Source organism: Notolepis coatsorum, assembly GCF_963971535.1.
Source record: "Notolepis coatsorum genome assembly, chromosome: 6".
Lineage (NCBI taxonomy): Eukaryota > Metazoa > Chordata > Actinopteri > Aulopiformes > Paralepididae > Notolepis > Notolepis coatsorum.
The window spans coordinates 149845251-149859965 of record NC_140170.1 but is presented as its reverse complement, the minus strand read 5'-3'; the positions used below and the strand labels follow the sequence as shown (position 1 = coordinate 149859965).

At 39.6% G+C, this 14715-nt stretch overlaps 1 protein-coding gene across 1 annotated transcript in view; it reads right to left on the bottom strand.

Moving 5' to 3' along the window:
• cntn4 (contactin 4) overlaps nt 1–14715 on the bottom strand; it is a 369932-nt gene that overhangs the window by 355011 nt on the left and 206 nt on the right. The window lies entirely within an intron of this gene.

Below are 14715 nucleotides of genomic sequence, written 5' to 3'. Positions count from 1 at the left end.
AAGTAATAGAGAATATTTCTGCTCATATCTTTCACGCTTCTGTGGAGCTATTACAATAGATAGGTCTAAGTAGTTCAGCGGGCTGGGAATATCCATCCTCGGCTGGATGAGACACAGATATATGGAATAAATTGTTCTACAGTGAGGTTCTGCTTCATACTCACTGATCTGTAGAACACAGCGACAGAAGCGAACGTCTAACAGGCTACTGTTGCATTTAACAAGTATTTATTTTTGCATCTTGACCATGTTTTCTCTGTGCCACTGCTAGACGGATGAGCGACAGTCAGAAAAGAAACATTCTACAATTCCACTTCGATCATCTCCACCAACAGTATTTTATAGCAAATACCTGACAGTATACTGCCCTGAATAAGCTAACTGCAGTAACTATGCAACTATGAAAGTGAGACTACCCAGTGATTTTGTAGTTACTCCAATTCACTCCAAGAAGTCACTACATTTTTTAAATAATTGTAGTCACTGTGGTTAGCTTCTGCAGGGCATAATCTATAGTAGTAGCCTTGGTATCACCAGTGGCAAGACGACTACCGTATGGTATTTGTGTTTGCCATCATTAGCCATCAATGTGCTGAGGTTAATTCGGTGAAATCCCGGGATCTCTGGGATGTTTAAAACATCCATCCAGACCATTCAGATTTAGGGGACAGTCCTGTGCATGGAGGCTGAATTCATGTACTGTACAACTCATTTAATGAAATGTATTTCATATTTGGGACAGTTCTTCAGTCTGGGACAATTAAAACTGTAGTTTGGGATGTTGTGAAAATGTACATACATGTGTAAGCCATGGGCCCTCATTTATCAACAATTCTGTCAATTCATTCAAAGTGTTCTATTTTCGTTCTTAAGCACAGAATTTTGAATGTCTCTACGCACAGAAAAATCGGGATTTATCAAACGTGCGTACACAGGTTCTACGCACACTCCGTGTTGATAAATACCATTTGTTCTATGCTCCGCGCTCGTGCATGATTTTAAGTATTTGCATATAGAACCGCCCGTAATTAACCATATACGGTAATGAAACACCCCCATGAAATGTGGAAAAGTGGACTAAGCCGAGCAAACGCATGGGAGAAATACGCGACAGGCTGACAGACGTGTACACGCTACGGTGATGTCTGATATGATATCTATTAAATTAAAGACCATTGCTGCCTGGGCAGCGCAAACACTAATAAAGACCATTAACCACTGTTTGGCGTTGGTGTCATTAATAATAACCATGCTGGAATATGAATGCCCTTTTTCGTTTCGTTCTTTTAAAGTTCGATTACCCAGGGATTAAAGTTCTCCGTCAATTTGATTCCAAATCGTGATGGATTTTCCGTAAATGTTCTATCTGCATGGTTTAATATTATTTGTAGAGGCATACAATCTATTTTGATGTCGGTATTAGGTATAGCCTATATAAATGATATATGCATAGCCTACATTATGCAACAGTAATTTGTGCATAACGCAGCATGGCACAGACATGTCACATGGAGCCCCACGAAGCATGCATACAGTAAACTAACTTGATCGTTAATATAACTGTTGTCCTTGTATCTTTACGCTTATGAAAACATTTAATAATATTTATATGCTATATGCCCTCGTTTGGCAATAATAGCCTATTCTCAAATGGCCAAATCTCCTCACTGACGGACCCATGTATAGCCTATATCATATTCCTATATGTCTCCAAGGAATCGTGGGGCTCGGGGAAGAAAGGGAACCCCTGCTATAGCCTATCCTTTATAATGTTATATGCTATTTTATTTACAGTAGTCTATTTATGATTTGTTTCCATAGTCGGTCTCAGTTATGCTGTGGCTGAGATGGGTTGGGATTAATGAAGCTGATAGGAGACTGCTTCTCGGCTATACGAATTAAAGCCACGATTGAAAATAATGTACTTCCTTCTTGACAATAGCATATACTATAACAATAATACGAGAGTACAAGAACAATGAATCTCACTGCCATGTAGCCTACGCCATGTATAGCCTGCCTATGTGATCAATACAAACACAAACTAGAATTCCATCATCATATTTATATGTTGTGTCTGTCCACTATGTTTGTTACTTTGTTATTTCCCCCCCCCCTATGTAAAGCGACCTTGGGTCTCTTGAAAGGCGCTATATAAAATGAAGCTATTATTATTATTATTATTATTATTATTATTATTATCACGTCTGTGCGGGAGCTCAGAAATAGACTGTGTTAGGGCCCGCGTCCACCTGCCTCATATTTATGGCCGCAAGCGTCTTTTTTCAATGTATCCCAATGGGGACGGAGCGTATGCGGCCGCCTATAGGAAATGCGCTGCAGTCGGCTTCTTTTTTCAGCGCCTTTCAGCTTTTTTCTGCGGCCGCACCCAGCGTTTAAAGTTGAAACTTCATGAACTTTTCAGAGCGATGTGCCGAGCGTCTTTTCAGACAACCAATCACAGCCAATCATATCTACCACTCTGTTTGTAACCTGACACCGGAGTTGCCTGCCTGTCTTGGCTGTCTACCCACAAGAGACGGGCCACTGAGATTCGCGACAAAGCACAAATACACTAATAACTACACAAATACACTAATAAAAGCTAATAAAAAGCAAAGGGCGAACTGTGGTGTCAGGCAATAACTATATATATAATTAATATACAATAAAGTGTATTAAAATATGCTATATGTGCAAAAAGGCGCAGTCAAATACGATAAAAGTTATTATTACAAGATGGCTGTCATGTAGTTGTCGCTAGTTCTTTCTCTCTCGTCATCAGGTAGGTTGGTGACTGACAGCTCGTTGCCATAGCTACAAAAGGCTCGCGCTGCGTTTTTTTTTCTCACCGCAAGCGCTCCACCCCAGCACTACCGGCGCACTGCCAGTGTTTTTCAGCTGGAAATGTGAGAGATAGGTGGACACATGCCCTTAGTCTCAGTGAAGTTTCAACGGAGTCATCTATTCTAACCAACAAATTGAAGTAGAAAGCATTTAGTTGTGACCAATCTTATTTGGAAACATGACACACAAAATAATAGTATTTCGCTTTTTATTTTAAACAATATTTAATCGCGTTTGGAGGTGGGTGTTCTGCATCTGCCCCCCATGCCAAACAAGCAGGCCAACCTCTTGTTCGCGCGTGAGTCCGTTATAATTACACTACTGTCGCTATTTTACAATTAACTACCGTACTTTTCGCACTATAAGCCGCACCTGACTATAAGCCGCAGCAGCTAAATTGAATGATGTGTACATATATAAGCCGCACTGGACTATAAGCCGCAGGTGTTTTAATGTTTAATTACCATATGTAATTAGCATTGGGACACAATACTGTCGGACAAATAACAAGAATTAACTCATTTACAAGTTGTATTAAGTTTAGCAAATAAGGGAACAGATAAATAACATTTCAATGCAGTCAAAAAAGCAATATTTAGATTTTTACATTTTCGGGTTTGGTCACGTCGAGTCACATATAAGCTGCACCGTTATATAAGCCGCAGGGTCGAAAAATGGGTGAAAAAGCCGCGGCTTATAGTCCGAAAAGTACGGTATAATGAATTACGGGTCATACAGAACACGCCAGTGTTGAAACTAATGCACGGAAGCTTATTTCCGCATTGTAGTCTTCATATTCTACTGCTGGGCGCCAGGTACGCATGCTCTGAGCTGTGCGTAGATATATGCACAAAGTCAAGCACACGTTCAGAATGATAAGTCCCACACTTTGCTTAGAAATGATCGTACGCACGGGTTACGCACATATCTGTGCGTACGCACCATTGATAAATGAGGGCCCTGGTGTTTACCATAATTTCTTGGGTTTTTGTTAAAGTAAGCTGTAATTCCAATTAGAATGAGATTTGAAGAGCAGTACGGAGAAATACATTATCTGCTCCTGCTTGTTAGCAACATTTTCATCCAGAGGAAGCATAATGGTTCCTATAACGGCTTAAACTCATTTCACATGGCAATATTGTACCCTTACCCTTCCTGCTGGCTTGTTGTACAGAACTTGTAAGTCACTTTGGATAAAAGTGTCAAGCTAAATGACTAAGGCCATGTCCACACGTATCTGGATATTTTGCAAAACGGGTATTTTCAGGCTCCGTTTAAAAATAAATCCTTGTCCACACGACAGTGCAAAAAAAACTAAACTCTATCCAGACACAAACACATAAATGCATATAAATTGCTCCAACAAGCATGCCGCGATATCTCAAATACCATAGCGGTACCGCGGATAGGACGATTGACAGATACAATGTCAATGTTGAGATCACAATCTCTCGATTCTGAAACAAAATATGGCGAGTCCTTATCACAAACTGTTCCAAAGATATTTAATGTTTTGCTAAACATGTCTAGTGTTGCGCCCGGCTTTAGACCAAATAGCAAATTCTAAATTGTGTTAATAGACGCCAGACAGAAGAGCGTCTGCACCTGATGCGCTCTGATGTTGTGGATAGTTGAGGATGTTGGCATTACGCGTAAGTGGTCCCGGGATGACCTAATGACATTATTAGTTGAATGGTTACTGTACAGGAATTACAGGAATCATTTGAATATATGCGAGTTACGTGAATACGTGAATATAGCTTGCCCGTGGACACAAACCTTCATACACATTAACAGCTCCGTCTTTTAATACACACTTATATCATACAGTAACATAAAGGATGAAGTTACAAAGGTAAAAGGGCAAACGCAATTACTCTTTGACAATGTTTTAGTTTTTCTGTTGTTTTTATCGCGAAAGTCGGCCATTTTGAAATATTGTCCGTCAGTAGGCTAATTGTAGTTTTTTTGATGCCACTTTGAAGAGGACATCGAGAGCTTTCAATGAGCGTTGGAACTTTTCAGAAACACCCTACCCAGAGGCCTCTAGGTAAAAAAAAGCAAATGGATTCTGTATGAATTTCTGAATCTCTTATTACTCGGGATAATATACCACAAAACGTAATGTTATTGGCATATATTGGAGCGCAGTTAGTTTGTCTCCCCTATTATTAGCATTGAGCAACAATCAGATTTGAAATCAGTTTCAAAATGGCGTCACTCTGGCCAGAATAAGAAACCTACTGTAAATACAGTCGATTTTATTATCTGTTCGTATGCACGCCTGGTGATACTAAATCCAAATTGAACTTTGGCATTTGAAAGATAAGATTTGGCACAATCCATAAATGTGCAAATTGGCTATAATAAGGTAATTTTCTATAATAATATTTCAAATTGCATTGGTCCGGATGGGAGAATTCAGTACTGTATCTACAAAACCTTCTGTTTAATCATCTTCCCTTTATTCATGTTCTTAAATCTTTTGTAAACGTGATCTCAAGAAGGTACTGAACGAGATCAGTGGCAGTTTTTCATGTCTGGTCATTTTAGCATGGTGTTATTCACTGTCAAAGATGCAAAGAAAAATCATAATTCATATTCTCCTTTGTTTCATCACAATTTAAGCAAGCCTAGTAATAGACACAATATTTCTGACACTGGGAATACATTCACTGAGGTCCCTAGATGTCCCTAGATACCAAGAACATGCAAATGTAGAAGTAGAGCAATATTCCATTTACTTAGGTGTGTATTTAGGCGGATTTTCAGAAAATAGTGCTCCGGGCTTAAGAGGTTAAGAGGTTAAATCTGCCATCCCCATACACACAGAGGTAGCCTCTGTCATGACAGCTATTTTCATCTGCTCTGGCTAATAACATCTTGCCAACCCTCTTTAACCTCTTAAGACCGGAGCCCTATTTTCTGAAAATCCACCTAAAATACATACCTAAGTAAATGGAATATTGCTCCACTTCCACAAGTCCATTTGCATATTCTTGGTATCTAGGGACATCTATGGACCTCAGTGAATGTATTCCCAGTGTCAGAAATATTGTGTCTATTACTAGGCTTGCTTAAATTGTGATGAAACAAAGGAGAATATGAATTATGATTTTTCTTTGCATCTTTGATAGTGAATAACACCATGCTAATAATGACCAGACATGAAGAACTGCCACTGATCTCGTTCAGTACCTTCTTGAGATCATGTGTAAAAAAAATCGAAGGAAATGAATAAAGGGAAGATGATTAAACAGAAGGTTCTGTACATACAGTACTGAATTCTCCCATCCGGACCAATGCAATTTGAAATATTATTATAGAATATAGAATAGCAGGCTTATAAATTACCTTATTATAGCCAATTCGCACATTTATACATATATTATATGTCAAATGGCTGAGTTCAATTTGGATTTAGTATCACCAGGCGTGCATAACAGATAATGAAATCTACTGTAAATACAGTAGCTTTTTTATTTTGATCAGGGTGCAACCGTTTTTAAACTAATTTCAAATCTAATTGTTACTACATGCTAAAAATAAGGAAGATAAACTAATTGTGCTTCAATATATGTCAATAACATTAAGTGTTGTGGTTTATTATCCCGAATAATAAGAGATATAAAAAAAAAATGCATACAGAAAGAAGTATGACGCTTGAAACCCCATAGAGCCTTTTGGGAAGTGTCGTTGTAAAAAATTCCCATGGTTCAAATTTTCCAAAATGGTCGCCTCTCACAAACTAAACAAGACCAAATCGAGAATGAAAATCTACTTTAACCTATTGGTAAACTAACGTATTGATGATATACATTATAAATGCTGTTGTGACATGGTTGATGTTTATACTTGAATACGTTTGATAAAAAAAACGATGCTTTTGTCAAACAGTCTGGAGAGATTGATTTATGACATGATGTCATTTGCGGTTCGCCGATGGACTGCACGGGTGGAAGAGGTTAATACAGTGGACTGTTTTGTACCATCTACCCTGTGTCTCTGTGCTGGAAGGCCCCTTCAAAGCCACAAGTACCAATTCCTTCATAACTATATTACTCATTCTCTCTGTCATGCTTTACCTTGTAAAAGCCCACGTGTTGCTTTATGTTCCTCTCCAAACTGTCCTTTGTCCCAGTTTATTTGTGTATACTGAAGTAAAAAGTTGAATGTACTTCCTTTCATCATAAGGAGTGTTCCGATTCAGCCGAGCGAGAAAGCTTTACTCATTCTCCTCCGACACGACGTTTCCTGCCTGACCGGGGATAAAACCGGCAACCTTCCATTCACAAGCCCATTTCTCTGACCTCTAGGCCACCACTGCCTCCAGTGAAAGGCGCATGAATGGTTTTCTTTGTTGACGAGAGCTCCAATTGTTGACAATGCTCCATCTTGCCCCTTTATACTATTACACGCCCACTAACACAGAATGAGGTTTTGTGCTGGAAGTCTACTTGATTTTGATCATAGCCTGCCCTGTATGCTCCCTTTAACCCTTTCACTACCACACTACCAAAGAGTTAACCCTTTTACTGCGACAATACAGAAGGTTAACCCTTTCAGTGCCACACAACAAACCGTCTGCAGTGTGGTAGTGAAAGGTTAACCTTCTGTCGTGTGGTAATGAAAGGGTTAATAGATGTGCATAAGGGCTTACAATTTTATTTATTTTTTCATCTCCAGCAAGTGGTAACCTGGGGAGGATTATGGATTTGGTTAGATGTCTGTCTGTCTGTCTGTCTGCAGTTATTTCACAAACCATAGGGCTGATTGGGATGAAATGTCGCACATAGACTGACAGCAGGCCAAGGACCTGAATCCTTGAATATTTATTTAATCCATCAACGACACGTGTTTTATTTTAATTAATTACCATCATTGTCCATTGAAATGTTATATTCAGTATAAAGTTACACATTTTTAACACAAGTCAGCAATACTACACAGGTCGCTGCCCAGAGCCTCCAGTATGCTGCTCTCTGGCTCCTGTTTACAACATGGACATGTCATAGTGGTAGAGTGGTATATAGGTAGATCGTTGACATACCTATGCATTAAAAACATTTATGATTGAATAAATGTAAAATTAATGCATTTCCATAATTCAGACTACTATTTTCAATGGTCAAGGTTAACCATGCCCCCATGCTTTTGTCTGTAATTGTGAACTAGTATGATAATGTGTAATAGTGTGGTAGTGAGCTAATGTTCTAGTGTGCTAGTGTAATAATGTACTAGTGTTCTAGTATACTAGTGTGGTAGTGTAATACTGTGAAATAGTGTACTGGTGTGATAGTGTGATATTGTAATACTGTGTAATAGTGTGGTAATGTGATAGTGTAATAGTGTGTAATATTGTGTAATAGTGTAATTGTGTGCTAGTGTAATACTGTGATAGTGTAATAGTGTAATAATGTGTACTAGTGTAATAATGTGTACTAGTGTGATAGTGTAATATTGTAATACTGTGTAATAGTGTGGTAATGTGATAGTGTAATAGTGTGTAATATTGTGTAATAGTGTAATTGTGTGCTAGTGTAATACGGTGATAGTGTAATAGTGTGTAATATTGTAATAGTGTGTAATATTGTAATAGAGTGTAATATTGTAATAGTCTGCTAGTGTAATAGTGTGGGGAGATCTGCTTTCATTCTCTGTCAGCTGTCCTTGGTTGGCTACTGACTTGTCAACACAGTTGGGCTTTCTTTTATTTCCCATAGACAGCGGATGATCTCTGTGTATGAGTGTGTTTTGATACCAATAATTACAATTAATGGCAATAGATGGTGTCTACATTTGTTAAATATTGTAGGCGTGTTTGTTTGCTCTGTGTGTGAGAGAGAGAGAGAGAGAGAGAGAGAGAGAGAGAGAGAGAGAGAGAGAGAGAGAGAGAGAGAGAGAGAGAGAGAGAGAGAGAGAGAGAGAGAGAGAGAGAGAGAGAGAGAGAAGAAACATGCGGCTGCTGCCTGGTGGAGATTTGCACTCTACTGAGTACACCTTTCTAGTTCAGTCTCCATTCCACTGTTAGTGCAACAGAAAACCACTTATCTCTAGGTGCGCATCAAACAAATTTAGAGACGGCAGCTGTCGTTCTAGCCTCGTGCTGTATTGACTGCTTACGAAAGGATGTGTTTTGTACAGTAGTCCCATGAAACAGGCAAACCGAAGAGCATTCAAGAGCATTCAAGGTAAATTGCATCAAGGCCAACAAAAAGAGGAACAAAATTACCGCAGAACAAGACGTCAGGCAAGCTTTTACTAGAGGATAAAACATTTAGACTGCATTACTGTGCAGGCTTTAACAGCATCTCTCTCTCAAGACCTCACAACAGGTCCGTCCTCGACAGACACCACAGATGTCTCCAACGCCACGCAGAACCACAGTTAATGTCTCCTGAGCTGCCAAGGTCACTACAGTCTCATCTCGACCCGCGTTGAAACTCATAAAGTATGTTCAGATGCTGAATTATTCACACACTTTACTCCTTTATGTCTTTAATGTACCTTCTTGTTACCCACAGCGCATTACAGCATTGTTTGTGTGTGTGTGTGTGTGTGTGCGTGTGTGCGTGTGTGTGTGTGTGAGTGTGTGTGTGTGCGTGTGTGCGTGTGTGTGTGTGTGTGTGTGTGTGTGTGTGTGTGTGTGTCCTTGTGTAGTACAGCCTTTTCATTCCGCATCAATGTAACACCGCCACCATGTTCCTTGTCAAAAGTACCTAAACTGTCTGTCAATAATTTTTTTTAATTCATTTCTGAATGAAATCCAGAACATGGCTCCATGAAGAACATGCCAGTGTTCCACAAGCTATTTACATAGTCCAATTCACTGGCTGTAATTACGTTTAGTATGGCGATGTTATTAGGCTATAAAGCGAAAATTATTTTCTTGTGAAGTTGTAGTGATGAGAATTTGTCCATTTCGAGATGGTAATGTCAGCAAAAGCTGGCCTGTTATGGCTCCATTAAATTGCATTCTCACTTCAAATGAAGAGCTCGGATATACTTGAACCAAGACCATAATAGAAGTACGGGTGGACCAGCGTGTGGTTGTGTTGTACACACACGTTTGATACGCTTGTTCTCACCTTCTAGCTGTGGGAAAGTTCAGAATTGTGGAACATAAGTCCTGTGTGTTAATTTAGAATATATTATAAGAGGCCCAGTGTAATTATTATTATACAATATGGTTGTAGCCTACTCTAACTTATTGAATAATAAGTTATTATTGCATGGCTAATAATGTTAGCAATATTTTAACGTTAGTCTATATCCATATCTATATTTAGCCATCCTCTATTCAGAAAAAAACATTGATAGAGCCTGATAGAACACTCATTACAACCAAGACTTGAGACTTGAGCCTATAATTGCAAAACATTACTTGTGAGCATATACTTCAGGTGATTAATATGTCGTATTTGGGGTGTTAGTGTTACATTCTTTTGTTTTATGTGACAAAACATTGTTTAATTGGTTGTTAATTTAAATTAAATTAACAACCAATTAAACTATATCCTAACAGCTACTATTCAAACAAGTGACAGATTCAAACAGATCATTGCCTCGCTCTGCGGTGCCATCCGTCTACGTCAGGGGTCTCAAACTCGCGGCCCGCTGGATGATATTTTGCGGCCCCCTACTTGACATCAAAGTAAAAAATAAAAGAAATAAAAAAAGATTTGAATATATATATTTTTAATTTGTTTAATGTTGTGGGACTTGTACAGCAATTTGTTCAACTTTGTCAGTGCTGTAAAGTTTAAACCTTTTTAAATCTTAGACAAACGAAACACTTTGTAAGCCGTCATTTGAGGCTTTATAAAAGCAGCACAATGAACACAAATCTGTCAGTGCCGAGTCCGACCTCATCTTAGATAACAAACAGCATTGCTTGTTGTAGTTAACAAAGAGAGGCAGAGTTGATTTAGCAAAAAAAAAAAAAAAAAAAATCATATATATACGTATATAATATTTGATGCGGCCCAGCCTCACCCAGACTCTACCTCCAGCGGCCCCCAGGTAAATTGAGTTTGAGACCCCTGGTCTACGTTGAAAACATTAAAGGTACATTTATTAGACAAACTACTGTTAGTGTTAAGACAAAGATATCAACTTGTTTTTCCTTCAGCATATCCACCCTATGAGAGAGTGGGACATGTGAATACCTCCAAGAGGGAGCCAATCAATCTTGACTCAGTTCTGCAATCATATCCCCATTGTTGCATGGTCACTTGAATGTGCACTTACAGAGCGAGGTTGTCTGTGGGTTGAGGTAAAGCAGGAGTATAATATTGGTATAATTAGCCCCGGTAGTGCAGATCCCCACAGACATTGCAGATGACTCAGACGACGCAAAAATAAAATAAATAATCTTCAGAGATTCAAAACCGCAAGGCTCCGTTTAATTTACAGTCTAACCATGCTGGTCGTTTTTTGGGGTGATTTATATTACATTTAAATTGAATTGTAAATTGTGTCGTCATTTAAAATGAAATTCTAGGTGAATTATAACCAGAAAAGATGTTGACTTCAGTTCCCTATATGTCAGTGCACTCACTCCAGACAAAAGAAACCCGCTCAGCTCACAAAGTCAAGTCACTTATCACAGTCTGTGTTCGGCAGGATCATGTAGGGATTGATTGCTGCACTCACCCCATGTCGAGAGGTGGAACAGAAATTTGCATGCCTGAGAGCCGGCGAGGCCTCCGCGCGATAAGGACAAAAGGTTCCCTTCGCAGGAGTCGGTACTGATAATTCAATACGCGGCAATGAGGGGGCAAGAGATTTAAAATAGGTCCGATGTCCGCTTGAGTAACGAGCTGAAGGGGCGTTCCGAACAGCGCTTCATCAATAGAGACATTTCCTTCGTCGAGATTAGTATAATACCTCTTGATTAAACACTTTGAGCAATTCAGCGGATGTTCTCTGTTGACCCTGCCTATTTGTAAGGGGAGACAAATTAAAGTCCTCCATCAAAATGTGATCAATGCCAGAGAGCCTGTGGGTGAAACGGGCAGCACGGTATAATGAAGCCATATTTCAGCTTCACCGTACAGTACGTGAACGATGGACGTTTGAAAAACCCAAGTATGGGGCTGCCACGTCGACTCGAATCTCTCGCTTGTATGTCGGGGTTGAGATGGAGGTATACTGCGTTTGTTTTATTTGTTAGATCGTCTATTATGTGCTGAAGTTAAATATATATATATATATATATATATATATATATATATATATATATATATATATATATATATATATATATATATATATATATATATATATATATATATATATATATATATGAAAATAAAATGTTATGATGGATTATGGAGAGATTAACTGGGGAAGTGGATGTCATTGGAATGACTGACCCAGAGACATTTATATGGCTTTTCTTTATTTCGATAAATAAGGAGTAAACATTTTTGTATGTATTTTATTTATCATTTGATTGGAGAGTTATGGCGGTAGAAGGTTCTTACCCTGAGTGACAAGGTCCTAATATAAGCTAATATGGGTCTAATATCTATCCTCCTGTCACTCAGGGCCCCTCACGTCACTAGAATATATTGTTGTGTTTGCATGTAGCTGTGATATCTTTGTATTGGAGGTTGTGTTTGTATGTAGCTGTGGGCCCTCTGCTCACTGAGGCTTTCAGGAGCACTGGCCCACAGGCTTTTGTTTTTGTTCTTTCATAATGGTGTCTTGTAATCCCATGTGGCATGGGCCATTTATGTTAAATATTTAATTCATTCCTTCATTCTAATGAATACAACTGGGGGAAAGCTTCATCTTCCATAGCCTTCACGTTGGATTGGAGGTAAAATATGATATGTTCTATTTTATTTTGACGATTGAAGTCCAAAAATCAACTGTGCCTTCTTATGTTTTATCTTACATGTCAAATTAACACAATAGTTTAAGGAATAATTATATTTATTTTTAATTTAATTTTACCCCTCTGACAAGTTGTCCCAGTTGGCTGCATCTCTTTAGGTTGGCTGCAATTCAAACAACCAGAGAATGTCACCAAAACCACAAAATATCTCCTTCAGTCATTTAAAATAAAAGTTGTTTACTGTAAAACAAATATAGATAATTTTATATACCATATTTGGCATTTTTGTTAATGAATGGGGCACAGACCTTTTGGAGCCATACAATTCAAGTACATTTCAAGTCGAGTTCTCTACACAAACAAGGCTAACATTCTAACGTTATTATCACTAACCTGGCTAAACCTCGACTTTAAAACAACATTTGGTTCAGAGAGCTCACAAAAACATTCAAACCGGCCCGCAAAGTCATCGCCCTGTCCGTCTGTCCCACGTGGCTCCATGGGTACGAGCGCTCTGTGTTCTGAGGATGGCAGTAACACGGCCATGGTGAGAGGTTCAATTACCCTCGGGACTGCCCGTTCTGAGAGATGTGTGCAGTTATTCTATTGTAAAGCACTTAGGGCCAGACTTACTAAGGATTTGTGGGAGTTTTATAGGCGGTAACAGGTTCAATGTCATCTGTCCGGATTTACTAAGGTGCCGTGGTGGAAGTTTGCGGCAGTGGAACGAGAGTAGAAGTGGCTTCGCTACAACGTGTGTGTTTGACTTAACACTGCTGTGTGTCGGGACGTCTCTGGTGTGAGACCACAAAAATGTGTGAGGAGGAAATGGAGATCTATGTATATATTATGGCGCAGGTGATTTATCATGGCTGGAGGCCTGTTGCGGCGTCTGTAATTGTGTCTGTAGTTTAAGGTCTGGGAAACACTGGCTGTAACTTAATTTCCAGGCACTAAAAGCAGACATAGTAGATGTTGACATTATTATGAAGAGACATCGTCAGCAGTGCATCTGCTGAGGGAAATGCTGTTTTAAACTAGACAGACAGACAGACATACAGACAGACAGACAGACAGACAGACAGACAGACTGACTGACTGACTGACTGACTGACTGACTGACTGACTGACTGACTGACTGAGCAGACAGACAGACAGACAGACAGACAGACAGACAGACAGACAGACAGACAGACAGACAGACAGACAGACAGACAGACAGACAGACAGATAGATGATAGATAGATAGATAGATAGATAGATAGATAGATAGATAGATAGATAGATAGATAGATAGATAGATAGATAGATAGATAGATAGATAGATAGATAGATAGATAGATAGATAGATAGATAGATAGATAGATAGATGATGATAAGCTAACTGCTAATCCACCTTCGCTCATTAAACTTAAATCGCGTTCTCATTCTATGAATTCTCAGGTGTGGGAAATGGGAAGATAATGAGCAACATCATGTTTGGTTGTGGCTAAACCGTTTGACTTTACTCCCTTTCTTTTTTTTTTTTTTTTTTTTTTGATCTTTTCCCCCCTCCTTTTTACTCCGATTTTCTCCCATCCCAATGTTAGTCGTTATGCCAATTCCCAATCCCCTTCCTGGTCGCTGCGCACTTACCCCCCACAGTCGGTCTGGGAGAGTGGAGGCTACCACGTGCTTCCTCCGACACACATCCAGCCAATCAACCGCTTCTTTTCACCTGGCAGCGCGGATTCTCACTGAGAGGGCGTAGCGTGTGGAAGGATCACACTATCCCACTTAGATCCTATCCGCGCTTAGCAGGCGCCCCGACCGAACTGTAGGAGTCGCTGTTTACAACGACCCGGACCCACCCCGCCAGCTTCTCCCACCCTCTAATACTGCCAATTGTATTAGTGTGAACGGCCAGCCAAGCTGGTGACAACCCCGGAGCTGTGAGCTGGATTCAAACAGGCGAATCCAGCCGCTCCGGGGTTGGTGACGAACGCAATCTCCGTTACGCCACCTGACCGCCCCCGACTTTACTC